Source organism: Plectropomus leopardus, chromosome 17 (genome assembly GCF_026936395.1).
Source record: "Plectropomus leopardus strain MGB_pleo_1.0 chromosome 17, ASM2693639v1, whole genome shotgun sequence".
Classification (NCBI taxonomy): Eukaryota; Metazoa; Chordata; class Actinopteri; order Perciformes; family Serranidae; genus Plectropomus; species Plectropomus leopardus.
This window is the reverse complement of record NC_142192.1, coordinates 25,569,827-25,596,684: the sequence shown is the minus strand read 5'-3', so window position 1 is coordinate 25,596,684 and position 26,858 is coordinate 25,569,827. Positions and strand designations below refer to the sequence as shown.

The window sequence follows — 26,858 nt, the reverse complement described above, 5'->3', positions numbered from 1 at the left end:
GAGGAAGTTGAAATCCATTTAAATAAGACAGGAAACAGTGCATTTCTTTTCACTAGGAGAATATCCCCAGGGCTGATAATATTTCTTCTTTCATGTAAGGTTACGACTTGTAACCTCGTACAAATGTACATAAACAAACGGAATTACTACTTTGGGGGTTGTATGATTCTGTAAGACAAACACCTGAATTATTATTTTTCCTCCTGGTCTTACATGGATCTTCAGTCTTGAATACAACACACAGGCATCAAACATGCCTGCAGGCACACATTCATGCACACACACCTAACCTCTTTATATAGACATTGCAACTCGTGGTTTTAATGAGGACTCAAGGCTTCGCAGTTACTTTGTCTGAGGTTTTCCGGAGAGCTGATTAGTGGTTCACTCTACGTACAGCTGAATTAATTCAATGATGGTCTGAATTATTTCATTCTTTTTTGTATCCTGGTGATTTCACATCCCCATGACAGAAAGCAGAGATTTATGCAGAAGTTACTCTCACCTCGCGTCTTCTCAAAAGAGGGTGCTCATCCATTTTACATGTAACACAAGGTAAGACATGTATAAAATACAGGCTTGGTATGCTGCAAGGCTAAAACCAAATTTATGCAATGAATAGGGGAGACAGGGTAAATGCTTTATCACACACATGGCAACTTTGCAACTAATATGTCTTCAATTTCATTGATTTATTCAATTTCTCTCCAACATCGCTGCAAGGTTAATTGAATAAATTAGACATTTCACTAATGCCTGTTCAACTGAAATCAAATATTTAGTATAAGAGCTTACTGGCTGATTCCCAAGTCTTGCTTTTACATGCTCACACATTGTAGGTCTAAACATCACAGTGGTCTTCTGGGGGGTTGTGGGGGCCGCATTTGTGTCTATGCATGAATGGGTTAACTATGTTCTAACTCAGTTATTGCTTTAACATGTTTGTGTTTTCGGTTGCAACTCGTGCATTTGTGTTTTATGTAATGTATGTTCGTACGCTAAATAATCAGCTGAATAAAAGATGACACTGCTGCATTAGATATTTAGGTATCATATATATAGGTTATAGAGGTTCCTTTGAGAATAGATTTTAAAAAAACACAGTCTGTATTATTGCACACTGTCTTTGTATAGGATGTCAGTCTCGGTTAGTTTTGCTTAATATCCCGCCACCCATCCACTGGTAACTTACAGGTTAATTTTTAAAAAATCAACATGAAATACAGGAGGCATTTTTCTTTTAGTTCAGCGCTCTATTGAATCAATGAGTTTAAAGCTGCATTTTGAAGTGCAATCCATTAGAGGTGGTGACATTTTAATGTTTTTTGTTGTAATTGTCTTTTTCCTCTGGTCTCCACTGCTTAGCTAGCACATCCCTGTGAGTTGCAGCAGCCCAGCAGGAGCTAGTTAGTGCAGCTACTGCCACAACCCACGGCAACAGTAGGTGCTGAAACATTGTGGCCATACTTCAGCCCTCCCCCCGATCATCCTGGTCAATGAGTGGCTTTATTTTGAGTAGCAAAAGCCCTTCAACATGCTGCGTAACTACAAAAATATTCTGTGGAATTAACCGATTAACAGTAAACCGTTGACATTCCAAATAGGTAGTAATGTTGAGTTAATACAGGTTAGTCCTCATAAGTCCTCATATGCCTTTAGACGGTTGAATCATCAGCTCTACAGACTTAAGTCAGAAGAAGTGGCTTCTTAATGCTGAGTTGTCTCTGCAACAAAGGGGTGAATTGTGTCCCCATATCCCTGTCATGCACTGGTTTAGAAAGTCCTCATAAACCACCAGACTTGTATATTATGTGTGTATGTGTGTGTGTAGTTTGTGAGGATTCCTAAGAGGGTAAATGGACAGTCTGCATTAATGCAGTGTGCTGCCTTTAAAACTGCATGGAGCCCTTTGCTGCAGTGAAGCTCATCAATAGCAATTTCCTTGAACACAGAAAGGCAGGATGGACTCAAACCTTTTTTGGTACAAAACATGCACATTTATACACACACACACACACACACACACACACACACGCAAACCATTAGCATTGATCAAGACACTCTGTTTTTCTTGGCAAACATGGTGACAAAAAATGGATCATCCCTTAACACACACAGGCACACTCTCTCACACACACATACAGCGACACACACAAAATGACAGATCCTCAGTCTCCATGGAGTCCCAATGGAAATCACTCATGATTGGCTCCTATTGTTAAAGGCTATGTCAAGCACCAGCCTGTGAGCTGCAAGGCGATGAATAGCAAAATAAACAGATATTTACCCCCTGACAGCTCCTTTTCAATTAAGGGGAAACACTTGTGATTTTCAACATGATCAGCACCAATAATTGTTTGGTTAATGCTCCATTAGCAGGGATGGTGTTGTGCTGCTGTAGCACTACCTAGAATTGTGTTGTTGCCATATTGGAGAGACCTGTCTGCCACATAAATACAGCAGACTAAAACAATTCACTCCTAGTTTGACAGAACAATCCTCACTCAAGGTCCACTCACTGACTTTTTTTTCCTGTAACTTTTTACCACATAACATGGTATTCATCAGTGGCTGGAGTCGAATCAGATATCATTGTGATAATTTTCTTGCTATTAGCACCTATAGGATATTTCCTCTATGTAGGCTATATACCATTTTTGCCTTGGAAATATTCCTTAAGCAAATAATTCCACTTGCTCTGTTTTTTTCCTGAGCTTTCAACCATTTCACATAGAGCACAGTTGCATGTACATAATCTGTTTATGAGGCTTATCCCACTTATGAATATTTTTGGGATATAATGTTTACATGAGCACAGAGAAATCGGGTTATTCATATTCTAAGTATACATCCCACTTTCTTCAGCCGACTCTAGCCAGTACATTTGTGTTTCTAAAACGGTGTTAACATGCTCAGACACATAAACAGGGTACTGCAAAAACCAGATCATAAACCGGTTGTTCATGTCCATGTTAACGCAATCATAGTTTTTTTTTTTTTTTTTTTACAGCTATTCATCTTAACAGCTTCTGAGGCATGTCTATATATTACGGCACCATAATCTAAGACCGAAAGTGATTTCTGCTTAAAATGGGAGAGCAGGTCCTATTTCTATAAAGAAAGCCAAAATATAAAACGAGAGGGATAAGTGAATGCAACTGCATCCCATTCTGTTATTTTAGGAACTACGCCTGTTTTCTGTCAAATTCACACATCACATCAATTTAATTTCTGCAGGTCCAGGAAAGATTTTTCTTACTATTGCAAAACCACTGTAAGCAAGGGAGAAACAGTTGTTTTTTATTGTCACCCTATCTATGAGACAGTTTTGCATCGATGAAAACACTGAGAACAGTCGCATTTAAACAATAATTAAGTGTCTAATTAGTTGCAATTGCAATATACGTACTAATCAGCATGATTTATTACATTAGCTAAGGCAGTGGTGTCAGTGCACGCTGTTTTTGATGGATTTTTGAAAACAACATGAGCACACTACCAGGTGGTAGAGCAAAGCTGCAATAGAGCAGTGAAATGAACACTTTTCATTTGCAATAATGACAATAGGAACTGGCTTAAATTACAGCAGCTTGTGTCCTGTAAATCTGTAAAATAAACACTGGCGGGAGGTTTAGACGACAGTGAATCACTTGATGAAGGCAGAGAGCGGAGGTGAGTGCAGGCTATGGGGTCGACTTTAAATACCCAGGATGGTGTTGGTCACGTGAAACCTTGCTAATGATATTCAGACTAGTGATCAGCCCCAGCAGGACCCCCTCCGCTGTGTGCGCTTTTTTCAACCTGTCGTCCCAGCTCACTTATGAATTATTTATGATATACCCCATAAAATCACATCTTCAGAATCACAGATTAATACACCGGGGGTTTAGGGTGATAGGAGACGGGGGAAAAAAGAGGAGGAGGAGAAGAGAGCGAGAACCTGGTCACCCACCTGTGTGTGACTTTGATATGTGTATGTTAGCGCTGTCATATCTCTTGAGCCAGCAGCATGGTTTCTGAATTTAAAAGGGCTAATGTAAAGTACTCCAAAAGACTGACAGAAAATAAGCAGGTAGTTATACATGAGCACTGCTGGATCCAACACAGGTATCCTTATCATTGCCGATTAAGTCATAGGGCGGCTCAGTAGGTGTTCCCCCAATTACACAACAAACTCTTTAGGGCAAGCTTTCAAGCTTACGGTGTGTTTTAGGTGGATTTTTCTTTAAATATAGTAATGGGGAAAATATTTCAGAAAAACTATGATTTACTACAACTATATTTACATTTTCCAAACCTTGACCATTGTTTCTTTTGGGTATACTTTGTACTCAGCATAGTTATATCTGAGATTGCAACGTTGCTATAAACAGATCAAAAATAAGCAGTCAGGCAGGTATTCAATAAACACCAGGTTAAACAAACTTGATTGGAAGAGAAAGGGAGGTAAAAATATGACAGAAAAATGTCCGTTGTATAAGGGACAACAAGATGGTGCCATGGATGGCAGCCTTGCTACTGTGGTGTTGTTGCTGTTGTTGTTGTTGTTGTTGTTGTTGTTGTTGCTGTTGCTGTTGATGTTGTTTCATAAGTATCCAACTGATGGTTCAACTTTGACTTGTGCGCACTAGCAGCCAGGTCTCACTCTCAACCTGTCATATACCAAATGGCAGCCTACGTTGTAAGTTTATTTTGAACAAGACATGCATTTATCCATTTTAAGAAGCAGAAACTGTACATTTCCTGTTCATCAGGGTTTATTAGTGACATTACACATGTGTTCATGTTTGCTTTTAGCTTTAAGCACTGTTGTAGCTATTTTGTCAAAACAGTCAACTTGTTTTGTGCCAGTATGATGGTCTGAATACTCCCGTTTGTTGCCCTTTGGACCTACTTTAGCGATAATTCTGTGCTCCGACACCTTTTGTTGAGTAAAGTCTTAAAGTCTTAAAGAGTAAAGTCAGTCTAACTGATGGAGCTGATGGTCAGAGCAACGAAAATCAAACCCAAGTTGTATGAAATCATACTTTCTTTAAACAAGTATGTCTTATGCTCATGTTATGTTTATGTGAGATTGGGTGAGTGCAGTTTTAAAAAAATGTTTTTCGTTTCACAAGCCAGTATGCAAAAATATGTGTAAAGCTAGTGATTGCTACATGAAATGACTCACATTTTGGTGCTTTACCAAGAATCCAAAACACTTGAATAAATTAATCCATTTACATGTTTGAATTTATTGCCAAAAAACGGCAACTCTGCTTTTTTAAAAATTGGGGTGGAAGTAAATTTTTGCGACAGCTGTGTATTTATAGTTCATTTCAGCGACCCCGTCTCATCCAAGTCTCGCTCTCTCCTGCTATTTACACCCTCATCATGCCAGTGAGTGCTTTCTCTATGGCCGGCCTCCATCAGTGGAGAGAGGCTGCTCGCATGCTGGCACAGATGTGCCCAACATGATGAAGGGCTGTTTGGGAACATCTTCCATGAAGCACTTTCTCATGACACTTTTCTTTTTTTTGTTTTACCACAGCGCATTCTTGATGATAACAGCTGGCAGGCACCGCACTGTCACAGACCGTATTCCAGGAGGGATTTAAAGGGAGATTAAAGTTAGTTGGCATCCGGTGATTGTGACATGTTTTATCCACACTATCCCCCTTGTTAATCAGGAGTAGTGTTAAATGTTTTGCTGTATAATTAAGCTGAAAAGTGGGTGGAAACATTCTCAACACCCTGCTTGTTAAATCTATGCTTTGTTGGTTTTTTGCTAAAAGATTCTTTGCTTTTCATTACAACTTAACGAGGTGTATAAATGAACAAGACACCTTTCCTAAAAGCCCCAATGACAAAACACAATATACACACAGTCACAAAATATATTTAAGAGACAATGGATGTATTTCAGCTGCAGGTGCTGAGGTGTATTATCACAACTGTGAGGGAAGCCCTTTGAATTTAATGAAGCTTCTGTTGTTTGTCACCCTTCTTGGTCTGCTGAGAAACTGAATGAACTGAATACGACAGTGCAGCACATCTGTTCAGGAGCTGCTAATGTAGAGTAAACAAACCTCTGACAAATTGATTGTGAAATTGTCACAATTATATTATAATTTAGTATTCTGTTTTTTTGCTTCCGCTTTTTTTTTTAAATGCATAGTGTTTTATTCACACAGGTTGAACATTTATTTGTGGTGGTGGGCGGGAAGCTCCAATGTGCAACAGCTGGCAGTGTATTGCAAAACATAATTTAAACTTCTGAGGGACTGGGAGTATTTTTTCTGGTTGTAAAACAAAGAGATTAAATCTAAATGATACAAATAATTCATGTAGGTGAGCTGCCCAAATAAATACTGTAAACAAAGTGAAATTCGGGTAAATCAGAATAAATATTAGTGCAGCGACATAAGTAAGTACTTTTTGCAGTTCAGAAATTTCAGAAGCTTTTTCAAAAAAACCCTTTAAAGTCAGTTTTTAAAGATTATCAGTGGTATCACAATCTTGAAAACTTTGATGGTGACTATTTGTTACTTTGTACAGCCTGAATTTGGTGAGTGAATAAACACTAGGTTATAAATATTGTCTGATGTGTCAGCTGGACTTTAAAACCTGGACTTGGAAATAATAATACCTATAACTATGGTATAACAAAATCTGGCAAAATCATTCCAGCTGTACGGATGTCATCTGTTGACCAGTGACTATGATTTTGACCAGTTACACATGCCATCTGTCGGTTAATTTTGCTTATCTTTAGTTTACTGTACTGTGCACCACAGGAGTCAGGTGGGAGCTAGCTAGTGGCTTTACTGATTTGCAGATTACTGCAGATTACTAGTGTCCTGACCCACCGTTATTGTTTCGGAAGCAGTGTGACCATCCTAATGCTCCCTCTTGGTCTCCCTATAGTAAGTAAGCGCTGAATATTGAACAGTCCAGAGAAAAGAAATACCAGGGCTGAATTTTCTTCCCAGTGCGACCCAGTTTACACATGCTAGCCAGAGCACCTGACCAAAAGAAAACTACCGCTTGTATTTCACCTCATTTTCCTCTTTTTTTCTTAAAAATTAAACAGTTTGATACCAGTTAATAGATCTGGGGACATTGAAAGCAAAATTTATCTTAACTGACATCCCTACATTGATGGTAAATTACCTCACAATTGAAAAAATAAGGAGAAAGCAAATAATATGTGACACAGAAATCTTGTTTGCTTGGAGCTACCTTCAAAAATAGACACTCTGAGCTGAAACATGCTGTAAGCACGTGAACCTTGATCCTTTTATTTATTTCAGCTGTCTGCTTTCTGTGTGCTAATTACTCTGCTGGCACCTTGGGTGTCAATTTATGTCTTATGAACAGCTCTCTCTTTTCTTTCTCTCCTCTCTGAGGCAACATGCTGATAGAGAGTTTTAACAGTGCCAGAAGAAACCACGTTTTCTTTCCAAACATCACTACACAATTTAATTTTTTAATACAAAATTAGTATTTAAATGACTACAGATGCCAACATAACTGAGTCTGTGCACTGTGGAGAGGGGTTGAAGTTTAATAAACAAGTTACATTTGGATTATAGCCTGTCTTATATCAACACAGAGTCACTTTATGGTCTATTTCCCAACAGCACCTGCTGAGAGGCCACTTCATTAGTGTTACAAACTTGAGAACAAATATGGCAACAAATTAGTCAACAACAAATGTCCATATTTCTTCCTCTGGCCCCCTTGTGACCCTTCTGCTGTAGATTTATGTAGCATTGACAGCCCTTCTCTCCTCACTGCGACAACAAACTGACAAGGCATCAATCTCTGCTCCCTAACTGAACGCCACGGCACAGAACACCCACAGAGATGCCAGACGATCGATATTTAGAATAAATTCTACCTTCTACTTCCTGCTGGCACCGTGAGAGAGAGGGGATAGAGAGCAGACTCCACACTTGGCTTGTATGCACATGCACAGTTGCACACACACATGTCACAAAGTGTTAGGGAGGGCAATGCAGCGGACATGTCGGCGTGCTGCAGGCAGGTGCCGGTGAGCAAAGCCCCCTGTGGTGAAACCTTAAAGTGTCATTAGCTTCCTCTGTTGCAGACACCACCTGCCTGGCTGCCATTCAGCATCTTACATGCATACAGTGTGCCCTTGAATGAAACAGAAAGGAAACAGATTCAAAGGATAAAAACATGACTGAATAAACTTGGACTACACCAAACTTTATTTTGGGCAAATGGCAAGTCAAATCTGTGGGTGTTACTGAATAAAGACTTCTTTTGGTTTTAGGCTTTCCTGCCTGGCTGCTATTCAATACTTTAAAAACTTAATAGAAAAAAAGCGGCTCAACACACAGCACCTCTCCTAAAAGTACGCAGGGTGATAGTAGTGATTTAACATGTGCACATAAAAAGTTTCATTGTCAGAACTAGCCTTTTTTTTTTTTTTACATTTATATGATGTACTACTTTTCCAGTCTGAAAACTTCTGCAGCTCATCTCTCTTCATGTGAGGTATCTGTTATTGAAATGCACTCTCGTTCACCCGTGCAGTCACTGTTCAGTTTTGATAAAACAATTGACAAAAGTAATCCATGGTTGTTCAAGAGATGAATTTCTGCAGAGAACTCGACCTCTGTGTCATAACAGTGAAGTGGACTCTTCTTACTTTTATACTGGGCACCAACTCAGAAATGTTTTTGTTGTGCTGTAAATCTGTGCGTACATGGGCGAGATGGTTACATGAAAAGACTATGGCTTTGTCATCCTACAAGTCCTGTGGAAAATAACAGCAGCTCAAACCTGAACTTTAGGCACATAATTGCTAATTTGTGTTTTCCCAACCCAAGGGTGATGACTTCCACAAGGGGCTGCTATATCTGTGGGTTTGTGAAATAGTGCAAAGGGATTGCAAAGGGAGCCACCTGGCCCTCACCTGCAAAAAATCACTCAAATTTACACATATTGGCCAAGAGGGGGATTAAAATAACTAAAAAGAGATGCAAAACAACCAAAAACACAAAAAATTACCCCAGAAAAGACACCAAACCATCAAAAAGATGCATTACGGCTACAGAGAGATGCAAATCAACATGTCACACTGAATTTGTGAAGAAAACTTTGGCTTGAACTTCCATCTAACAAAGAATCCAAAAGTGCAGAGCAGCCACTCCTTCTCTCTCTCTCCCTCTCTCTCTCTCTCTCAACTTCCTCTTTCCCCCCAAAGCACTCGAGATCATCTCGTTTCTCTTCCTTTGATCCTAACAAACTACATCTGGAATAATTCCCATGACAGGAAAGCATGGAAGATGGAGTGGCGACACCATACGCTCCATACACTTGTCTCTGAGGAATTTGCTGAGTAAATGTCACTCTGGGTACAGAACATACGTACAGACAGGCTTACACATTCACTTGCATGAACACAAACAAAGCCTTCCTCGACATCACCTCTCTGTCACCCTCCTTCATAACGACAGCATAGGACAGTCTTAGAAACACTCCACAGTCTGAGCCGGGAAAATAATCCTGGCGATAATCCAGAGAGACATGCTACAGTTGATGCTACTTTGTCATTGCTGGCTGCATGAGGAAACGCTTGTTGTATGATACTTTTGTTTCAAGAGTTCAGGACTATTTAAACCAAAGCAATGAGAGAAAGGCCAGTTAAATAAATGGCGATGATCCAAGTAGCTGCATTTGCGAGGGTGCTTCCTGCATCACAGGTTCAAATCCCAGCAGGGTCAAGAGGATTAAGCATTGAGTGAAGGGCAAGTTTACACACAATTGTTACATAAGAAACTAACTAGGTACTCAAAATACGGTTTAACTAGGGATGCACAATATGGATTTCTTTTTTTCTGGGCCAATACTGATACTGCGTAGTTACCTACTTGTGGCTGATTCTAATAAAATTACCCATTATTTCACATTTTTTAATTATAAAAAGAAAATGATTAAAAAAAATATGCTTTAAATCTCTTGGATTTTCGGCAAATTTAACCTTGACTGTGTTAAACACTCTTGCACACCCCAAACTAAAAGTAAAATTTTTAAAATAACAACCTCAGATTGCAAAAGTCTGAAGAATGTTTGCTAAAAGCCTAAATTCAAGGACCTTAAAACCTCTTGGTTGTTGTTGTTTACTTGTTTTCGCTCTCAGGTACGACACAGAAACTCTCGACTTTGACTTGTTGAACATGCTAGTGAAACCTCCCCAGGTTCTTTGTGACTTTTGACTGTAATACTTGTGGAGCTTTTCACTGCCAGAGAGAAGGAAGAAGAGCCACAGAGAGGAAGAGGGAGCGTGGGTGTGTTTTGTGCATTTCTCTCAGCTTGGCCAGTAGGAAAATGAAGTGGTATTATATAGGAACACAAGGCTGTAATATAAGCCACTGTACACAACTCGCTTTATTTCTGTTGCATCACCCAGCGTAGGCTGTCCTCCTCTCCCGCTCTGTGTTTATGCAACTGGTTATCAGATATGAGCCAGGCTTCTTATCATATTGTATGTCTCCAGGCTGTGAGTGGGTTCGCTCAAACTTTCCCCAAACTAAACGATTGAAACGGAACAGAAACTTTTAGTCCTCGAGACTCGTTGCCCGCCGTGTGAACCCCAAATGCTCAAATCCCATTTCTGCAGTGTGGAGAAACGGAAAAAATGGAGGGAAGGAGATGAGCATAGGGGAAGAGGGAGGGCGGGGAGATGTTGGGTGAGGGAGGGGAGGAGGGTGGCATGCTCAGTTGTCTTAGTAGATAAGAAATAAGCTCATATAGCTTGAAATCTCCCTGGATGTGCTTTCAACAAGGTGCATAAGCAGATATAAATATATTAATGGCAGCAGCCTCCACATTTATTAAAGAGGGAATCCACCACATTTCCATGGTGCAGAGGATGGCACCCTGAGGGGTAATGAATGACACAGTGATTCATCTGTTTTTTGCGTGTGTTTCCGAGTGTGTGCCTGTTTGGTATGACTCTTAAAGACATGCAGACATCTGTGAGCCGTCATGGAGTTTGTGTGTCAGTCAGAGGGGGGCCAGATGTTTTGCCGCATTCATGCTATTTGTCTCATCTTAACAGCAGCTCTCGCTCTTGTTGTCATGTCATGGTCCCAACTCTTCTGTTTAATTAATTCAATACAGAACATTCACTGGTAAACAAAGTCAAAGAAGGCAGTCTGATATAAGTTGTGTTTTATTGTGTATTATCCTCTTTGGTCTCTCTGTTGTGTTTTTTTTCTCACCTCCCCCCTTCATACAGGTTTCCATTTTTCTTGTGCAGCCTGCCTATAGGCTCCTATATTATTCATGAACTCCATATTGTTTTGGGCTGATGCAGAATACATGTTTTCCCTCTTATAACCCACATACATTCTCCTCTCTAAAGCCTCATCTACAATTTAGCAGGGCTAAACTTCTGGATTACTGTAGGTTACTGCATTAATGATTCATTTTCATTGCGCTTTAATCTCGTCATGTGGCAGGCCTTTGCTCAGTGATGATATGGATAGAGAAAGGGGGATGGTGTGACAAAGGTTGTTAACCGGACGGCCACCTTCCATGTACTCACTGCTGCTCTCATTTACAGGTATCTGCCTGCCGACTCAGACTGATGAACTCTGCTCAGTGAAAGGTCAGTAAAGGTTTACAATTTAATCCCTGTCAGTAAATTCTTGGATTATTGGATGGATTCATACAATTAAATCCCTCTAATAGGATTTCATGAGAAAATGAACCCTCCAAAAACATGCTAAATAAAATAAAAATACTCAAACTTGGACAGACTTGGGTTTTTCAGTCCCAATTTGGAAGTATTTTATGTAAAATTCTGCAGTTTTCACTGTTTTAGATCATTTGGATTACACCAGGAAATTGAGATTGTGTGTATGATTGAGATGTAGTCTGTACAAGTCTCAGACATGCAGGCGGCTGAGCCAGTGGCTAGCAGCTAATGGTGACATTCAACCCAGCTTCAGGAAACTGAAAAAAGTAAAATGACAATATTAAAAATCTAAATTGAGGCTAAAGTCTGATCATTTTTGATGCTTTTTATTATGCATGTAAGAGCCTAAATTACATATTAAGAACGTTTTTGATGGTTTGGGTTCCCAGAGGCTTTAAAGAAAAAACTGTCTCCAACATTGCAACTACAGTACTTAGTTCAAGTCGTTATAGTTCATACTTACACTTAAAGTAAGCACATTACTTTAATACACATATAAATGCACCAGTAGTTCTGTAAGTGCTTACAAAAGAAACTGGCCCTGCTTTGCTCTACATTGCTGGCTGTGCACGTTTCAAAGTTCTCTATTTTGTACGACTTAACAGTCTGTCTTCAGTAGAAATAGTGAGAATATGTTGTCACAGACTCGGGACAAGCCAACAAGAACACATTTTGTTCTTGAGACTTGGTGCTAAAGCAAATAATTGGAAAGTGCATCTGTAAGCAGGAACAGTGTGCGCACAGAGCTACCTTGTTTTACCCCTATCCATTATGTATACTGGGAAGAAGCCTTCCTGGAGATATGGATTTGTTTAGTCATATCAGTTTATGGTGATTGACAATACTGATTCACCCTCTCCCCTCACAGTGACCTCCTCTATCTTCTCTGAGTTTTCTTCTGAGTGACGGGAGAATGAACGTCCGTTTGTCTTTGAGAAATTAAAGTCTACTTTCCGCACTCTCTTTCCCCAGCTATACGCTCACAGCTGTCTCTCTGCCAGTCTCTTCCCCTCCTTCTGGCTCTTGCCATCATCCACCCTGGTATTATAAGTCACTGAATTCTCTGCCAACTAATCTACCTCATCAAATGTGATGATATGCAAATGAGTTGATTATAACATGACAGCAATCAGCGGGGCCCCTTTTAGCCATCTTATTGGTACTAAAAATGGCTGCCAACCTCCTTGCATGCTGCAGAAATGACACTAAAGCCAAGCATTTGTGAAATGGGGTGACTCATTTCGCGTCAAGTGTGATTATGACTCAACAGTCAGTATACACTTGTAAGATGTGTATAATCTACATCAGTCTTGTGCTGTAAAACTGTTAGATGTCTGCCTTAACAGCAGGAAAAAGGACTTTGGCATAGAAGCACATTTGTTTTGTTACTTTTTAAATACATTTTCTTCTTGGCTTTAATAACAGCCCAGTCACCAGCAGAAAATGTTGGCATTGTATTTTTCTACAAACCTTGAATTTTGACATTTCCTCATTTCATACCTTTCATATCAATGTTTCTAAAGTGACGTAGTATATGAGCTGACATTGACATACCGAAGTGGAGGGGATGGTTGCTGGTATGACACCTACATGAGTCACCTGCCGAGCTGCAGAAAACTGTTCAAGACCAAAAAACAACAAAGCATTTCAATGCAACCAGTGAATGTTTTTTCTGCGTCTTTTTAGCCCCAAAACGTGGATTTTTTTTTCAGGTATCCATTGGTGTTTTGTCTGCTACCTTTTAGCCTCTGAATTTGGGTTTTTTGCAGGGAACTATCTTGTTTTTTCCTGCAGCTTTTGAGCCGTAAGATAAAGGTTCTTCTAGTGATCCTTCAGTTTTTTTCCTGAAGCTTTTTCACCCCCAAGGATGGGTGTTTTTAGGGGCCTGTTGCAGTTTTTCTTGCAGCTTTTGAGCCACCAAATGTAGGGTATTTTTAGGGACCTGTCATGTTTATTCCTGTGGTATTTTAGATGCCAAATGTGGATGTTTTGTGGGGACCAGTTGCTGTTTTTCTTGTGGTTTTTTAGTCCCCGAACATGGGTGTTTTTAGGGGCCTGTCACTTTATCTCCTGTGGCTTTTTAGACCCCAATCGTGGGTGATATTAGGGGCCCGTAGCTATTTTTCCTTGTGGCTTTTTAGCCGTCAAACACTGGTGCTTTTGAGAAAGTAGATCCTTTTCCTAACCATAACCAAGTGATTTTTGTGTCTACACCTCATCACTTCTTAACCATTGCTAAATGAAATGTAAAGTGTCAAGGTAGCAGCTAGTGATGTGCAAATGTAACGCATCTGTGGTTTGAAGAAACAAACGTTGCAGTTTCTGTGGCAGTCGGCTTGTTGATTTGCATTAACAACAAATGGAAAACATGAAGAAGTGAGGTTTTCTGTGAGCCACCACACATGTAATTAAAGCACCATTTATTCGGAGTTCATGCATGAATCATTTTCTATTAGTCACCGACAATGTCTCACTGATACACTCTTTGTGAGCAAGGTCAATGTTAGCTCCAAGGGTCAAGTTAATTATCCTTTACTTGTGGTCTGATTTTCATCCATCCTTAACCTTTAACTTTCCCTCTGACCTCTTACACAGTCCGAATTTTGCTGTATGTGTGTTTGTACTCATAAGCCCATTTCTGTGTGTTTCTGCATGGGTGTGTGCGCGCTAAAGACCTGTCTGTGCACCCGACACCGAAGCAGTTTCATTAGGACTGCTGGTTCCCAAGAGGGGGGCTTGTGAATAATTACCAATTAGACTGTTGTCAAGAGCCAGTGGTGGTGCGGCGCTGTGGCAGCCACGCAAGGTTAGGGTGGATGTGTGCTTGCCTACGTACTTGTTTGACATGAGTATGAGTGTGTGTATATGTGTGTGTGTGTGTGTGTGTGTGTGTGTGTGTGTGTGTGTGTGTGTGTGTGTGTGTGAGGTTTTGTGATTGCACTCCCCGAGCGCTGGAGCGTGCGGTCGTGGCTGTTAAATACAGAACGTTGTTTAATCTAATGCTTCAGTCACTTGCTGGGGTTCTTGTCAGCTTTGTCAGCTAATTATAAAGTAGCCACATGGATTACACACTCTTTCTCGCTCTCATTTTTGTTCATATTTGTATTACATCCCTGTCTTTTCCACTCTTATTTCTTGTATTTTCTCTGTAAGAACTGACACGAGTGGAATGAAAGATGTGTCGACATCTCATTGAACAGCTATGAGTGTTTTCAGATGAAAGTACTGTTTGTTAGTGACCTTGTTTACTTATGATTTAAAAGCCTATTTGCCTGTGCCTGTGTGAGAACCTGCCACGAGAAACAACCTGACCTTTCTTATTAAACACCCAACTCTCTGAAAAGTATGGTGGTTTTATGTATTTCTAAAAACATTTTTGGTACGTGTCACATTATCTGTTAAAACTTGCAGCAGAAACAGCTTTATTTGCTCTCGCAGTTTACTGTTTATGTACTGTTTCCCCCCTTTAATCACATTTTATTGTCAGCCTCCGTTTTATTCTCTGTATCTGTATTTGCTGCATCTTCTTTAATGTGTCTCTTGCAGTTTCATTTTATTGTAAAGCACGTTGTAATGCTGTTAAGCAAGGTGCTATAAAAATAAATTTTACTGTTAGTGATATTACTTTTTGGAGGTGTTTAAGGTCTAAATTATATTGCAATGTGAATCAGATAAACCATAATCATAAAAGCAATCTCACAGTAGCTCAGACAAAAAAGTAGCAAAAAAAGATAACTGTTATTTTTGCTCCTGCATCTTAGGGTGTTTCCACATTAGGTTCAATTGATTTGTACCGTGCCCGAGTATGATTGTCCCCCCTCTCCACTCCCTCTGCAGCTCAGCTTTTACATTAGTAATTTTGTTCCGTAGACTTGCGTCATCATCAACGTGCCACTTTTGTTATGCTACAGTTTAGAAAAGGGTTCTCAGATGGACACTGCTGGATATGTGGCAGCGGAGCAGAGCTCTGCTCCCAGCCGTAGGAGGAGCTGCTGCTGTCGGACGCAGAGCTCTCTGCCTCCTACAAGAGTTCTGACTGCAGGTCGAAGGCAACAGGAAAGTAGGATGCGGGTCTGTCTTTGGCTTTGGTCTTTTCTCGTAATCACAGTAGATAGCAGCCACTTCTGTTGGTGTGTCGTACTGGAGTTCACATGAACTGTAGTCGAGACCTCCTTTTAAGGTGGGCTCTGACATGGATTGGCATACCCAGCATCCCTGGGGATCCTTAAAAAGTCTTAAAAGGCATTGAAATCATTAATCACAAAAAAAGGCTTAATTAGTGTTAAAAAGTCTTTAATCAGTCTTAAAAATGCAGACATGGGAATCACAATGTTACAAATTGCTTTTATCTGACGCTGTATTATAAAATCACAAAATAATTGGTAACATTTATGAATTTTTAATAATTAACTGAATTCCTCTTAAAGTCTTCATGATGGGAATTAAAGCAGTTTCATCATCCCACATACAGAGTGAGCCACACAAAATCAGAAATAAAAATCACTAAAAAAATGATACGTATTTCTCGATTCTAACCAGATCTGACTTTTTCACTTGACCAAAAAAAACAAAAAAAAAATGCAACCAAAAATACACACAGTTAGACAGTTCTGTCAGCAGAAAAAAATGTTGCATTGTATGTTTCTGTAACCCACAGATACATTGCATTTGTCAGCAACATTGTGGTGAATGTGTGTGTATGTTTGGGCATAAAAACACTTGGTTATGGTTAAGAAACAAATCATGTTCTGACTTAAAGTGACCACCTTTGAAGGCAAAAGTGTTGCAGAAAAGAAAGGATGAGTTGATAGAAGATACCGGGTTTTCGTGGTGAAAACTGCAGTGGAAAACTGAAACTAACTGCAGGAAGTTTATATTTTAAGAGAAATGGGACTTTGAAGCACTGAGCATTTAATTTGGGATAAGGGCTTATTTATGCATGATGTATACGGAAAAAGACAGAACCTTTTGTCTGTACTCTGCATTCATTTTGTCCGTACTTGTGCATGTTTTCTGAAAGCTTACAGGTGGGGACCACTGGAGATTGTGAGAGCAGTGTAGCGTAGCTCAAGTGAGATATGACAGTAGGAGATGACAAGACATTGAAAAAAAAGGTGAAACGGAACAAATCGGTAATTAAGTGAAAGAAATGTTTCCATCCACATGTACGTAGCTATGTATTTAATGGCTGCACAGACCACTGACTACTACGACGGTTAAAAGGTACATTATTGCGACCTCCTCCATGGTGGCTTCATCATGCCATCTATTCGCTGTATCTGTGCTATCACAAGGACCCATAGAAGTATGAGGACAGTGAGGGTTACAGTGTTTGAAACAGACAAAGAGCCTTAACGGGCTGTTGGAGAAATAGGTTTTTCAGTCCAGTGGGACACTTTTTGAACTAATGGAGCTTCAAAATTTTGATCCGTCAGAACAATAGCATGGCACTTATCCGGGCCTGCGTCCCTGATATGAAAGCCCTCTTACTTTGACTAACATTGGGGCTAAAAGACAGGTAAGGTTTTATAGCAAAAAAAAACAACAACAAAAAAACAGTGATAGACAGAAGAGGCCTTCTCTAACAAAAAGGTCAATGAAAGAGGGCGATGCTTTCTTTCACAGGCTTCTTTATTCTCTCAGGATTCACCTCCGTGGGAAAAAGGAGATAGAGGAGGGCGATAATACAGTATGGTCAAACTCACCTCGCTGCCTGCTCCTCACCCGGCAGCATCTTCACCCTCTTTATCTTCTCCTTTCTCATGTTTCCCTCGTTTTTCATTCTGCTCAGCTCGTTTCTTGACAGGGTGCGATGGGATGATAGGAGAGGTAAGGTGGTTGGGCTGATGGGTTGCACTGTCATCTCTCCACCTCTTTTTTGCTTCTCTTTCTACTTCTCTCACCTTGTTCTGCATGCCGCTCTTCACCTCTTTTGTCTTCCTCTCATCTTTTTTTTAACCTACAGCTACACTGTTTCCTTTCTCTCTTGTTCAGCTGTTTCTCTTCCTATGTCTCTCACTCCTTTCCTGCCCGCTCGCCCCGAGAGATGAGGAGCATTTCAAAGCGATAGGACAGAGAGAAAGTGTCAGACTCTGTTGTGGCTTGGATCATCATAACATGTTACAATATTGCTCAATCTCCTCTCTATTTTTTTAATTTTTATCTCTTTCTGAGTTTCTTTTCTTTGCCCTTTGTCTGCCTCTGATTTTTATCCAGTGCTCCAAGAAAACAATAGCCTTCAGTTTCACCAGTCACTCCCCTCGTCTGACTGATTCATCTCCCCTTTTTCTTGCTCTTCTTGTCTCTCCGACACATCTTTTTCTACCACCGCCTAAGCTTTATCTCCCACGCAAGGAAATAAAAAAATAAGGAGTGTTTAGCCACAAAGAAAGAGACTTTTGCGTCAGAGAAGACAACACACTTGAACTCTTAACCTCCCTTTTTCTGTCTTTTCTTTTAATTTTATCATCAACGGTTCCCTTTTTCAATGCACCCACCCCTCTCTCTCCTCCGCTGTTCCTCTGTTTATCATTGTGCCTGGCTCTTTGTTCGGCACCACAGCCATGTAAAGCCTGAGGCAACAAACAAGACCCTGCCTGGGGTTCAAACAGCCCTGAAAGGAGGGCTGGATATTGTTTGAAATCTTCAGCCATGCTAGCGGCATGGATGGCAATGTCAGTCTGTTGGCTGGATGGTTGAGACTGAAAAATCTCGACAACTTGTGCATGGATTGCTGTGAAATTTTGCTCAAATACTAATGGTCCCCAAATTATTGTGCCTGCTGAATTTAGAACTACCAAGACTTTTCCTCATGGGCCATCGTGAGATTGACATTTGTGGCACTGAGTGAAATGTCTCAACAGCTTTTGGTTGGACAGCTATGAACTTTAGATCAGATATCAGTGTTGTCCAAATGATGAACCCTAATGACTTTGAAAACCCCCAGTTTTTCTCTATCCGTCAAAATTGTGTCCACTTCTTTGGTTTATCATCATATACCTGCAAAACTAATGAGGTTCCCATCAGCCTCAGCTGAACTTTTTTAAAGCAAATGTGCCAAAATCGGATTGGAAATAATATCTCCTACACTCTACAAATCACACACCAACACCATATTGATGTACACACACGCAAACACACACACTGAGGCATTTATTAAACAAAGGAAACCGAAATTCTCAAATATTATTTGTTGTTTCAACACACAGGGAGTTGAACACGAACTATAACCTAAAAAGTAATCTACAATGGTCTGTTTTAAAATTTAATTCATGAACTGTCAGTTGTTACAAAACAACAATGAGGTTTGATACTCAGCCCTGCCTGCCATAGACACAATTGCCAGAAGCCTCCAATAATCACCTGAAAAAATAGATATGTTTCTGAACTTTAAGAGCAATCTTCCTGAAGCTCTCAAGAAATTAAAAAGAAATTCTCCCATGAGAAAAATGCATTGAATCTCATTGCATGTGTGAAGGTATGTGAAACTCAAACCAGTGCATTGTCACGGCGTTGCTCAACAAGATGTGAAATTATGTGTGAGAAAGAAAATGATGAGTTTGGCTATGTGTGTGTGCACACGTGTAAGCTTGTGTGTGTCCGTGCGTGTCCGTGAGTGTGTGAGAGAGAGTGTAAGATTTCCCCTGTTAGCTGAGCATGTCAGCCCTGTCAGGAAATGAACTCGTCTCCCAGCCTCACGCCACCGGCTGCTGCTGTTCTCTCCACTTCCAGCTCCTCTCTCACGCATCCTCACTCTTCCACCACAGCTCCTGTACGTCCTTCCAACAGAGAAAAGAGAGAATTAACTCAAACACACTCACATACAAACGTAGCCACTCAAACACACATCACACGATACTCAACTCACTATCACACAATCCTTTTTATCCAACAAATTACACACAGAAACACTGAAAATCTGAGTTGGTTTGTGTCGTGGAGATACAAAGTGGTTCTTGAATTCTCATCAGGAGATTTACAAAGTGGTTCAGGGGATTGAAGATTAACATTTCCCAGATTAGAGTGGTGCAGTGGGTTACTGTGACTTAAGTGCAAACCCCATCGTGACTCTCTACCAGGACGCACTGTGTAGACCCAGTCCCCTGCTGGTACCTCTCTAACTTTCATTCTTTGTTTTTCTCTCTTTGTACTGTATCTGAGTGTGTTGTGGAAATCTTACTAAATAATGGTAGCACAGGGCCATAGCTATCATTGAGGACACCGAGGTCGTGTCCTTTTGTGTTTTACAGGGCATTTACATTCTGTAGTTTAAAACAAAAGAACACCTGATGTTTTTTTTAATTGCCTAATTCCATGTATTTTACACTGCATGAAATATATATTTCTAGTATGTAGTGTATCAAGTGTCGCCCCTGGCACCAATTAGAAGTCTCGAGCTGCATCTTGTTAAGAGAAGACCACACACACAATATTAATGCACAGATTATGCATTTTTTCAAAGCTGCTATGGCAGCAGGGATGTACAAGCATGGAGCAACTGGGGAGGAAAAAGCATTTTTTGAAGGACTTTAAGGCTGGAAATCGGACAGTGGCTGTGCATCCAAAAGTGCCGGTGTGCATTTAGCCGCCGCTTGTTTGGGGTTGTACATAGAAAATTATAGGGCTTGCTGTGTGCTTTGGCCAGTGGAACTTCATGTTGAGAATAAAATTTACAAAAAATATAATCAAACAGGGACTTTAACTGATAACTGGTTATTAATATGATGAGTATAATTTGAATTACATTCTCCACGTGCAAACAACAACCAATTAATTATTTGACACATTGCAATATACAAAACAGAGTTGAAAAATCAAACACTCCATATAATAACAACAGTAAATGTGTCTCCAAAAATGCTTCCAGTGAATGGATACTTTGAGGTTAAACCATATTCTCAAAAATATATAAATAGAAACCTTGGTATTCTTGAAATCCTGCACGAAGAGAGAAAAACATTGCACTTTAAGTATATAGCAGTTTGCTTTTTTTTGTGTCAAATTTGATGAAATTGAGTACCTAACACCTAACAACTCAACCCAGATCATTACAGTCTGAGCAGCTCCAAATACATATTAATCTGCATGCATTACTGTCATTGTGATTTCAATTTTGGAATTGAAAGTAATACTTCATAATCATTTAATCTTTATATTTTTTATCACACCCACAGTACACACATGAACATGTCCTGGACCTTACTTGAACTGTCAAGCTTTTGAAGGGTTTAGCATGTGACATTATAAATCACCGATTATTAGCTTTACTCACTTACGTACTTACTCATCTCCATTGTGCTGGGTGGCACATAGGGCGGCAGCGAAGTTAACTTTCTTCTGTCTTTGGCCAACTTTTCTATGAACCCTCAGCATTGTTCAGGGACTTCTTTCTCTAATGTCCTGTGCAATGTTATTTTGGGCCTCCCTTTCCTTGTTTTGCCCACTGGGGTCCAGTGTAATGTGACTCTTGGGATCGCTTTGACGTCCTCTCTGAGCACATGGCCTGTCCAGGTCCACCTGTGTCTCTTGAGTATGGAGTGTATGTCATCTTGCTGGGTGATTTTGAGAAGGTTATTACTGGAGATGGTCTTTGGCCAGAATATATGGAAGGTCCTACAGAGGCATGATGGAAGGTGGATGGCTTGTAAGTGTCCTGCTCTGTGTTTTGTTGTTGTGTTTTTTTTTTTTTGCATTCTGCATATTTATATATATATATATATATATATATATATATATATATATGCCTTATGTTCTACTGCTCTGTCTGTGCCCAGAGTATGCTCTGTGCTCAAAGAGTGTGTTGCAACAAATAACCAGTAGTAAAAACATTCAAATAGCTTTCCTAATGAACAGTCCAGCTCCAAAAATATAAAGTAAATATGTGGCAGCAGATGTTTTAATCATGGGGGCTGCCACAAATAAATTAGTTTGTGGGAAACCCTGCCATGACTTTGGTTTTATCACTGTTAATCACCAGTCCTACTTGTTGTCCATTGAAATGGAGTTTGTTTTCTCTTGCAAATGTGTGTGTGTGTGTGTGTGTGTGTGTGTGTGTGTGTCTGTGTCTGTGTCTGTGTCTGTATGTGTTGTTGTGTTTGTGTGTGAAAGGAGAGAGAGTTTACTTTTTCTGCTACTGGTAATTCTCAAGTTGAAACTTTTGATCAAATGCCAGTCTCCCGACAGCAGTCAACATGTTGTGAAATTTAGAATGGCATGCAACATGAACTTGGTGTCTATTTATGAGGGAGAACATTCTCCCCAAAACCTCATGTGTTCCCTTAAATATCAGTCGGCGCTGTGCCAGATGGCCTAGATCCAGATGTTGGTGTGTTCAGCCCCGTTGTTTTATATGATTTGTGTGTGTTTGTCTTTTTTTTATGTGATTAATTGTTATAAGTGATGATGTGCCTCAGTGTTTCCAGTACCAGGCAAAAAAAAGGAAGCTTACTGAACCCAGTGACCGTCCCAAAGTCCTCTTTCATTTAACGATTCCTCTGCTGGATTTAGGGGCTGTCACTATCAATTAACTTCCCTCCCATCAGTCACAGCTGGAGAGGAGCAAAAGGTTGGCTGAGGGGAGAGTGCAGGACACATAGATCATGTGGTTGAGATTGAGGGAGAAAAACAAGAGGAGGAAACGACAGTGATAGATACACACATGCGCACACTTGAGGCTGACTGCTACAGTACTGCGGATGGATGGATGTAGTGGTGGTGGCGGCAGCGGGGGGCGGGTTGTATAATTTGATTTGGATTTAGTGTTGCTTGGAAGAATGACACAAATTCTACAGGGATTAATCCGGCTTTAATTCAATCTGGCCGCCACAGCCTGAAATAGCCCTGCTCCGGTCCTGCTGTTCCTCTGTGAAAGCACAGCTGCACCTGGCATGGGGTCTACAGGCCGTGCGTGTAGGTGTGTGTGTGTGTGTCAGCTATAAATGTGTGAGTGTGAGGAAAAATGGGATTTAATTGTGTTTGGATTTGCCTGTGTTTGCCAGTACTGTATCTCTGTGAAGAAGAGCATTTATGTGTGTTTTGTGGCTATTAGAAGAGTAAAAAAACAGACAATACAGTAGCTCTCTTGTTGCAAATAAAGGCCTAATTCCATTTCATATTTGTATCCCTACCCTTCATTTTAAGTGCCACCTTGCCCCCTCGGAACAGAGTTACGTACATATGGACATTGTGAATATGCTGTCTTCTGCAGTGGTTGTTTCTCTTGTGTGGGCTGCAGGCAACCTTTTGTGGTTGTCAGAACACTGACGATTCATTCACAACTTTAGTGTTGCTCCATTAATCGCTCAAAGAAGTAATCAGAAAAAAAGAACACTGCTTCATTACCAGCGGTGCTCTTAAGACAAACATTAGCAACCAATACTCCTTCTCTGCCAGTCTGCACTGATATTAGGTGGATGGATGGATGGATGGATGGATGGATGGCAGGGGTGTTTAGTAACACATTACAAATAAGAAGTGAGTATAAAAAGGCTAGGAGTATAAAAAGGCTAAGTCAAGGCTATTTTGCAACATTCAACTAAGATAATATGATGTAATCATTTTTAAATGTTTATTAGTAAAGAAAATACAGTTGTGGGGTCTTGTGTTGCTTGTGAAGCCATCTTTCCAATGATGTCTCTCAACACTCAGTTTAAAGTGTTCCTCTGTAAACTCTCTGTTTTGACAGCCATATAACCCTTCACTTTGCTCTACCCATCTTTTCCAACCAGAATCTAGAAATCCTACCACCCACTATAAACATTCAAAGTGGCGTGATTGAGGCTAATTGGTAGGGGCAAGAGGTGGATTAGGATTAGGACTCTAAATCTCTGAATAACTGTTCCGCTGAAACACTGAAAGACATTTTTGGTCCCAAAATGTTGTCATGTTGACTTGGGCTTTGCACAAACGACACCTCATCTCAGATGAGGCGAACTGATTACAAGATTATTCCAATTAGGAAGATCTGTGACTGTGGCAAATGGGCTGGATATTCACAGAAAACATGCGACGAGTGGCTGTCTGTGTATTCCCATTAACTTTCCTAGTTGGCCTAGTTTCCTGTTGTCTTCTAATTGGACGCTGTTCATCTTTATTTCAACAGACTGTCCTCCAAGGTGCTGCAACTACAAGTGTTTGGGAACTGTCAGAGTGTCTGAGGCACCAGACTTAATTGCAAAAGAAGGAATCATATGTGTTTCTGCCGGCATTTTTAGGTTTTTATTTTATTTTTTTAAATGAGTCTACATATGTAAATTTGGGCTTGGTGTGTGTCTGTTGTTGTTCATGGTAGGTTTTCTCTTGTGTCATGTTCAGCCAAAGGGGAACATATTATACTTTTTCTTCTTTTTTACACACACACACACACACACACACACACACACACACACACACACACACACACAGACACACACTGCTCTTTCCCAACATCTGCCTCATCAGTATTGTTTGGCTCGCTGCCTTCAAGCAATCTACAGTTCACTACAGTTTCCTCCTAAAGGGCTGGTTGTCTAGTGATTTGGATCCAACATCTGATGTTAAAACATTCCTAATCACAACTTCTGCGGTCTCTTTACATCTGCACAAGCACACAAAAGGCCGATGAAAATAACAGGAGCGAGAGTTTATGTTGGTACATTCGAGTCCAGACCAGCTTATATTGCGTTAAACTGTGTAAAATTACGGTTGCATTCGTCCCGAGGCTCATCAAACCAAACATTAAAAGCTTAAAGCTTAAACAGTAATTGTCCACTGTGTTATAACTGCTCTGGACAGAATAAATGACATATTAAATATTCTGCTATTCGTACAACCTCAAACCTCTGATGCATCCTGTTTAATTTTTAGGTTTAAGAATCAATGTTTTGACATCTCGTCTTCTTTGGGATTACCTTGAAACATTGAATTCAGGATGATCTTAAAGATATTAATGCTGCCTGAGTTATAAATGTGCAGCTTTCCCCTTTTTATTTTGATGTCCACCTGCAACCAGACCTCACTAGTTTTAAATTATTTGTACAGCCTTGCCAGTAGTGGGACTAAAAATGTAAAGCTTATCCTGGTGCTACTCTGGCAAAAAAGTATATGTGCAAAAAAAATTCAAGGCCAAACATGCATTAATCATGATTGAATGTCATGATGGCAAAGTTGGCATTTTAGGTAGAATTAAAGAACTACTGTTGGAAAGATGGTCTAATCATAAAACTGGGATATCTATGCAGTAGAAAGACGCAAGTATTTTTGAAATTGCTGCTATATGTTCAGAGAAAACAGTGAAAAAGAGCTGTGGCATTCGCTTTTGCTCAAGAAATGGAAAACCTACAACTGCCAGAATGCACTGCACTGCACTTGACCATTAAGTGCTCCTGCTGTTGGATGACTTAGCGCGAGTGACTCGTCTGCAAATAAAACAGCTGGTAACAAACAGCCTCCTACAGTTAACCTGTGCACTGAAATATGTTTTTGAAAACATTTTAGGGAAGAAACAGGCAACGCAGTAAGATAACTGTGATTCACATTTAATTAGCACTGCTGTTGTTTTGCAGTTTGATCAGAATTTACTGAGTTTGAGATCTTGATATGTTTCTGTGCTCTTTGCGTCAGTAGTGACGGGCATACAAAAATCACGGCTATTGAAAGAAGGCTGGGACGCACACCTGACCCAATGGGAGTAATGAGGTACAAAACATGTACAGTGTACCTGGAGATGCCATGTTGGAGGGTTACAGCAGACAGTGCTAGAAATAAACGGATGGTGTCCACTCAGGTGCTCTTTGGGTGCACACTTTTTAGCCTCCTTGAGTGTGCTCGGCCCGACAGAAACTTTGGCTGCACTCGAATGGATGAGGGTTGATATTCAGTGGTACATTTAGATATAGAAATCATTTGTTTATAGTATTTTATGATAGACTGACAGAGTTGTGATTCTCACCCACATCTAATTTTTGTTAAAAAAAATATTCCAACCCAGGGCGGACAGTAGATGCCTCAGTGAAACAAATCAATCACTCCCAGGTTCTATGATAATACGCCAGCTATTAAGCCCTTCGGCAACTGCAGACCAAATTTCACTGCGCATATGTTGCAGCCCAATGATATGACGCAATATGATGTGACTTCTCCACTTTTTCTACTGGATGACACATTTTGCATTATCTGGCGGACTTTTGCTGACAAATAAGCAGGTAGATCTGGGCACTGTTAAGATGGAGAGAAGTTTAACTCAGTTCATTAACACCTTCTACTGACATTTTTTGATGCAAAGTTTGTTGAAAACTGGCAAAGTATCCCTTTAAGTTTGGTGCCGGAATAAAGTAAAAGAGGAATGTTCCTGTATTCTCTCTGAAATAAGAAAGTAAAAATGCATTATACAGTTTGAATCAGAATCTTTTTATAGCTAACATTTGTCAGTGTCCCCGATGATCAGCTAAGGAGAGGTGGGCTTTGAACAGCACACCAGATGACTCCCAGATAACAAATCGGCAGCAGATGCTTCCAGTGCGATGACAGATGACAAGAAGAGTATGATATATAGTCTGGATACCACGGCCACTGACTTGGTTAGAGATGGATGGATAAAGAAACAAAGAGAGGGAAAGAAGCAGATGAAGAGAACATAAGATGGGAAGACATAGCAGTGCAGAGGGTGTAAAGACCTGAAATGCACATTTTAAACACATTTGAGCCAACAGAAAAGGGATAAGAGTTGTAAGTACCCTGTGGAGTTTTTGACCGCTATGGAGGTATGTGCTTGTTTTGTTCATTTATTGTGCTCAACCAGCGCACATTTGATGATGTACATACATGCACACAAGAATGCAGGTGAAGCTTTTAACATTCCTGCTGAATGTAATGGGTGATTATGGGAATATTTAGTGAAAACAAAGTATTGGTCCAAAATAATAAAAAAACAGTGAAACATATCAGAAACAAAAATGGACATATGAATGACTACAAGTATCGAGTCAGCTGCTAGGCCTGTGATTCAAACTGAACAAAGGTTAACATGACTAACATTTACCTTGGCCTTCAACCAGCAATCATTTTTAATATTTGATTATGCGATCAATGTTAATTTTCCTCATTATTCCATTTGTTTAAAAAATCTGCAATACAATTTAACCCCCCCCCACCCCAAAAAAAAAAT

The 26,858-nt window shown here is 40.1% G+C and overlaps 1 protein-coding gene across 1 annotated transcript in view; it reads left to right on the top strand.

Moving 5' to 3' along the window:
- The window catches only part of epha10 (EPH receptor A10), a 433,571-nt gene that overhangs the window by 151,455 nt on the left and 255,258 nt on the right, over window positions 1–26,858 (top strand). The window contains exon 4 of the mRNA XM_088090045.1: window positions 11,582–11,626. The gene's annotated coding sequence lies outside the window, so the exon portion shown is untranslated. The remainder of the gene's footprint in view (window positions 1–11,581; window positions 11,627–26,858) is intronic.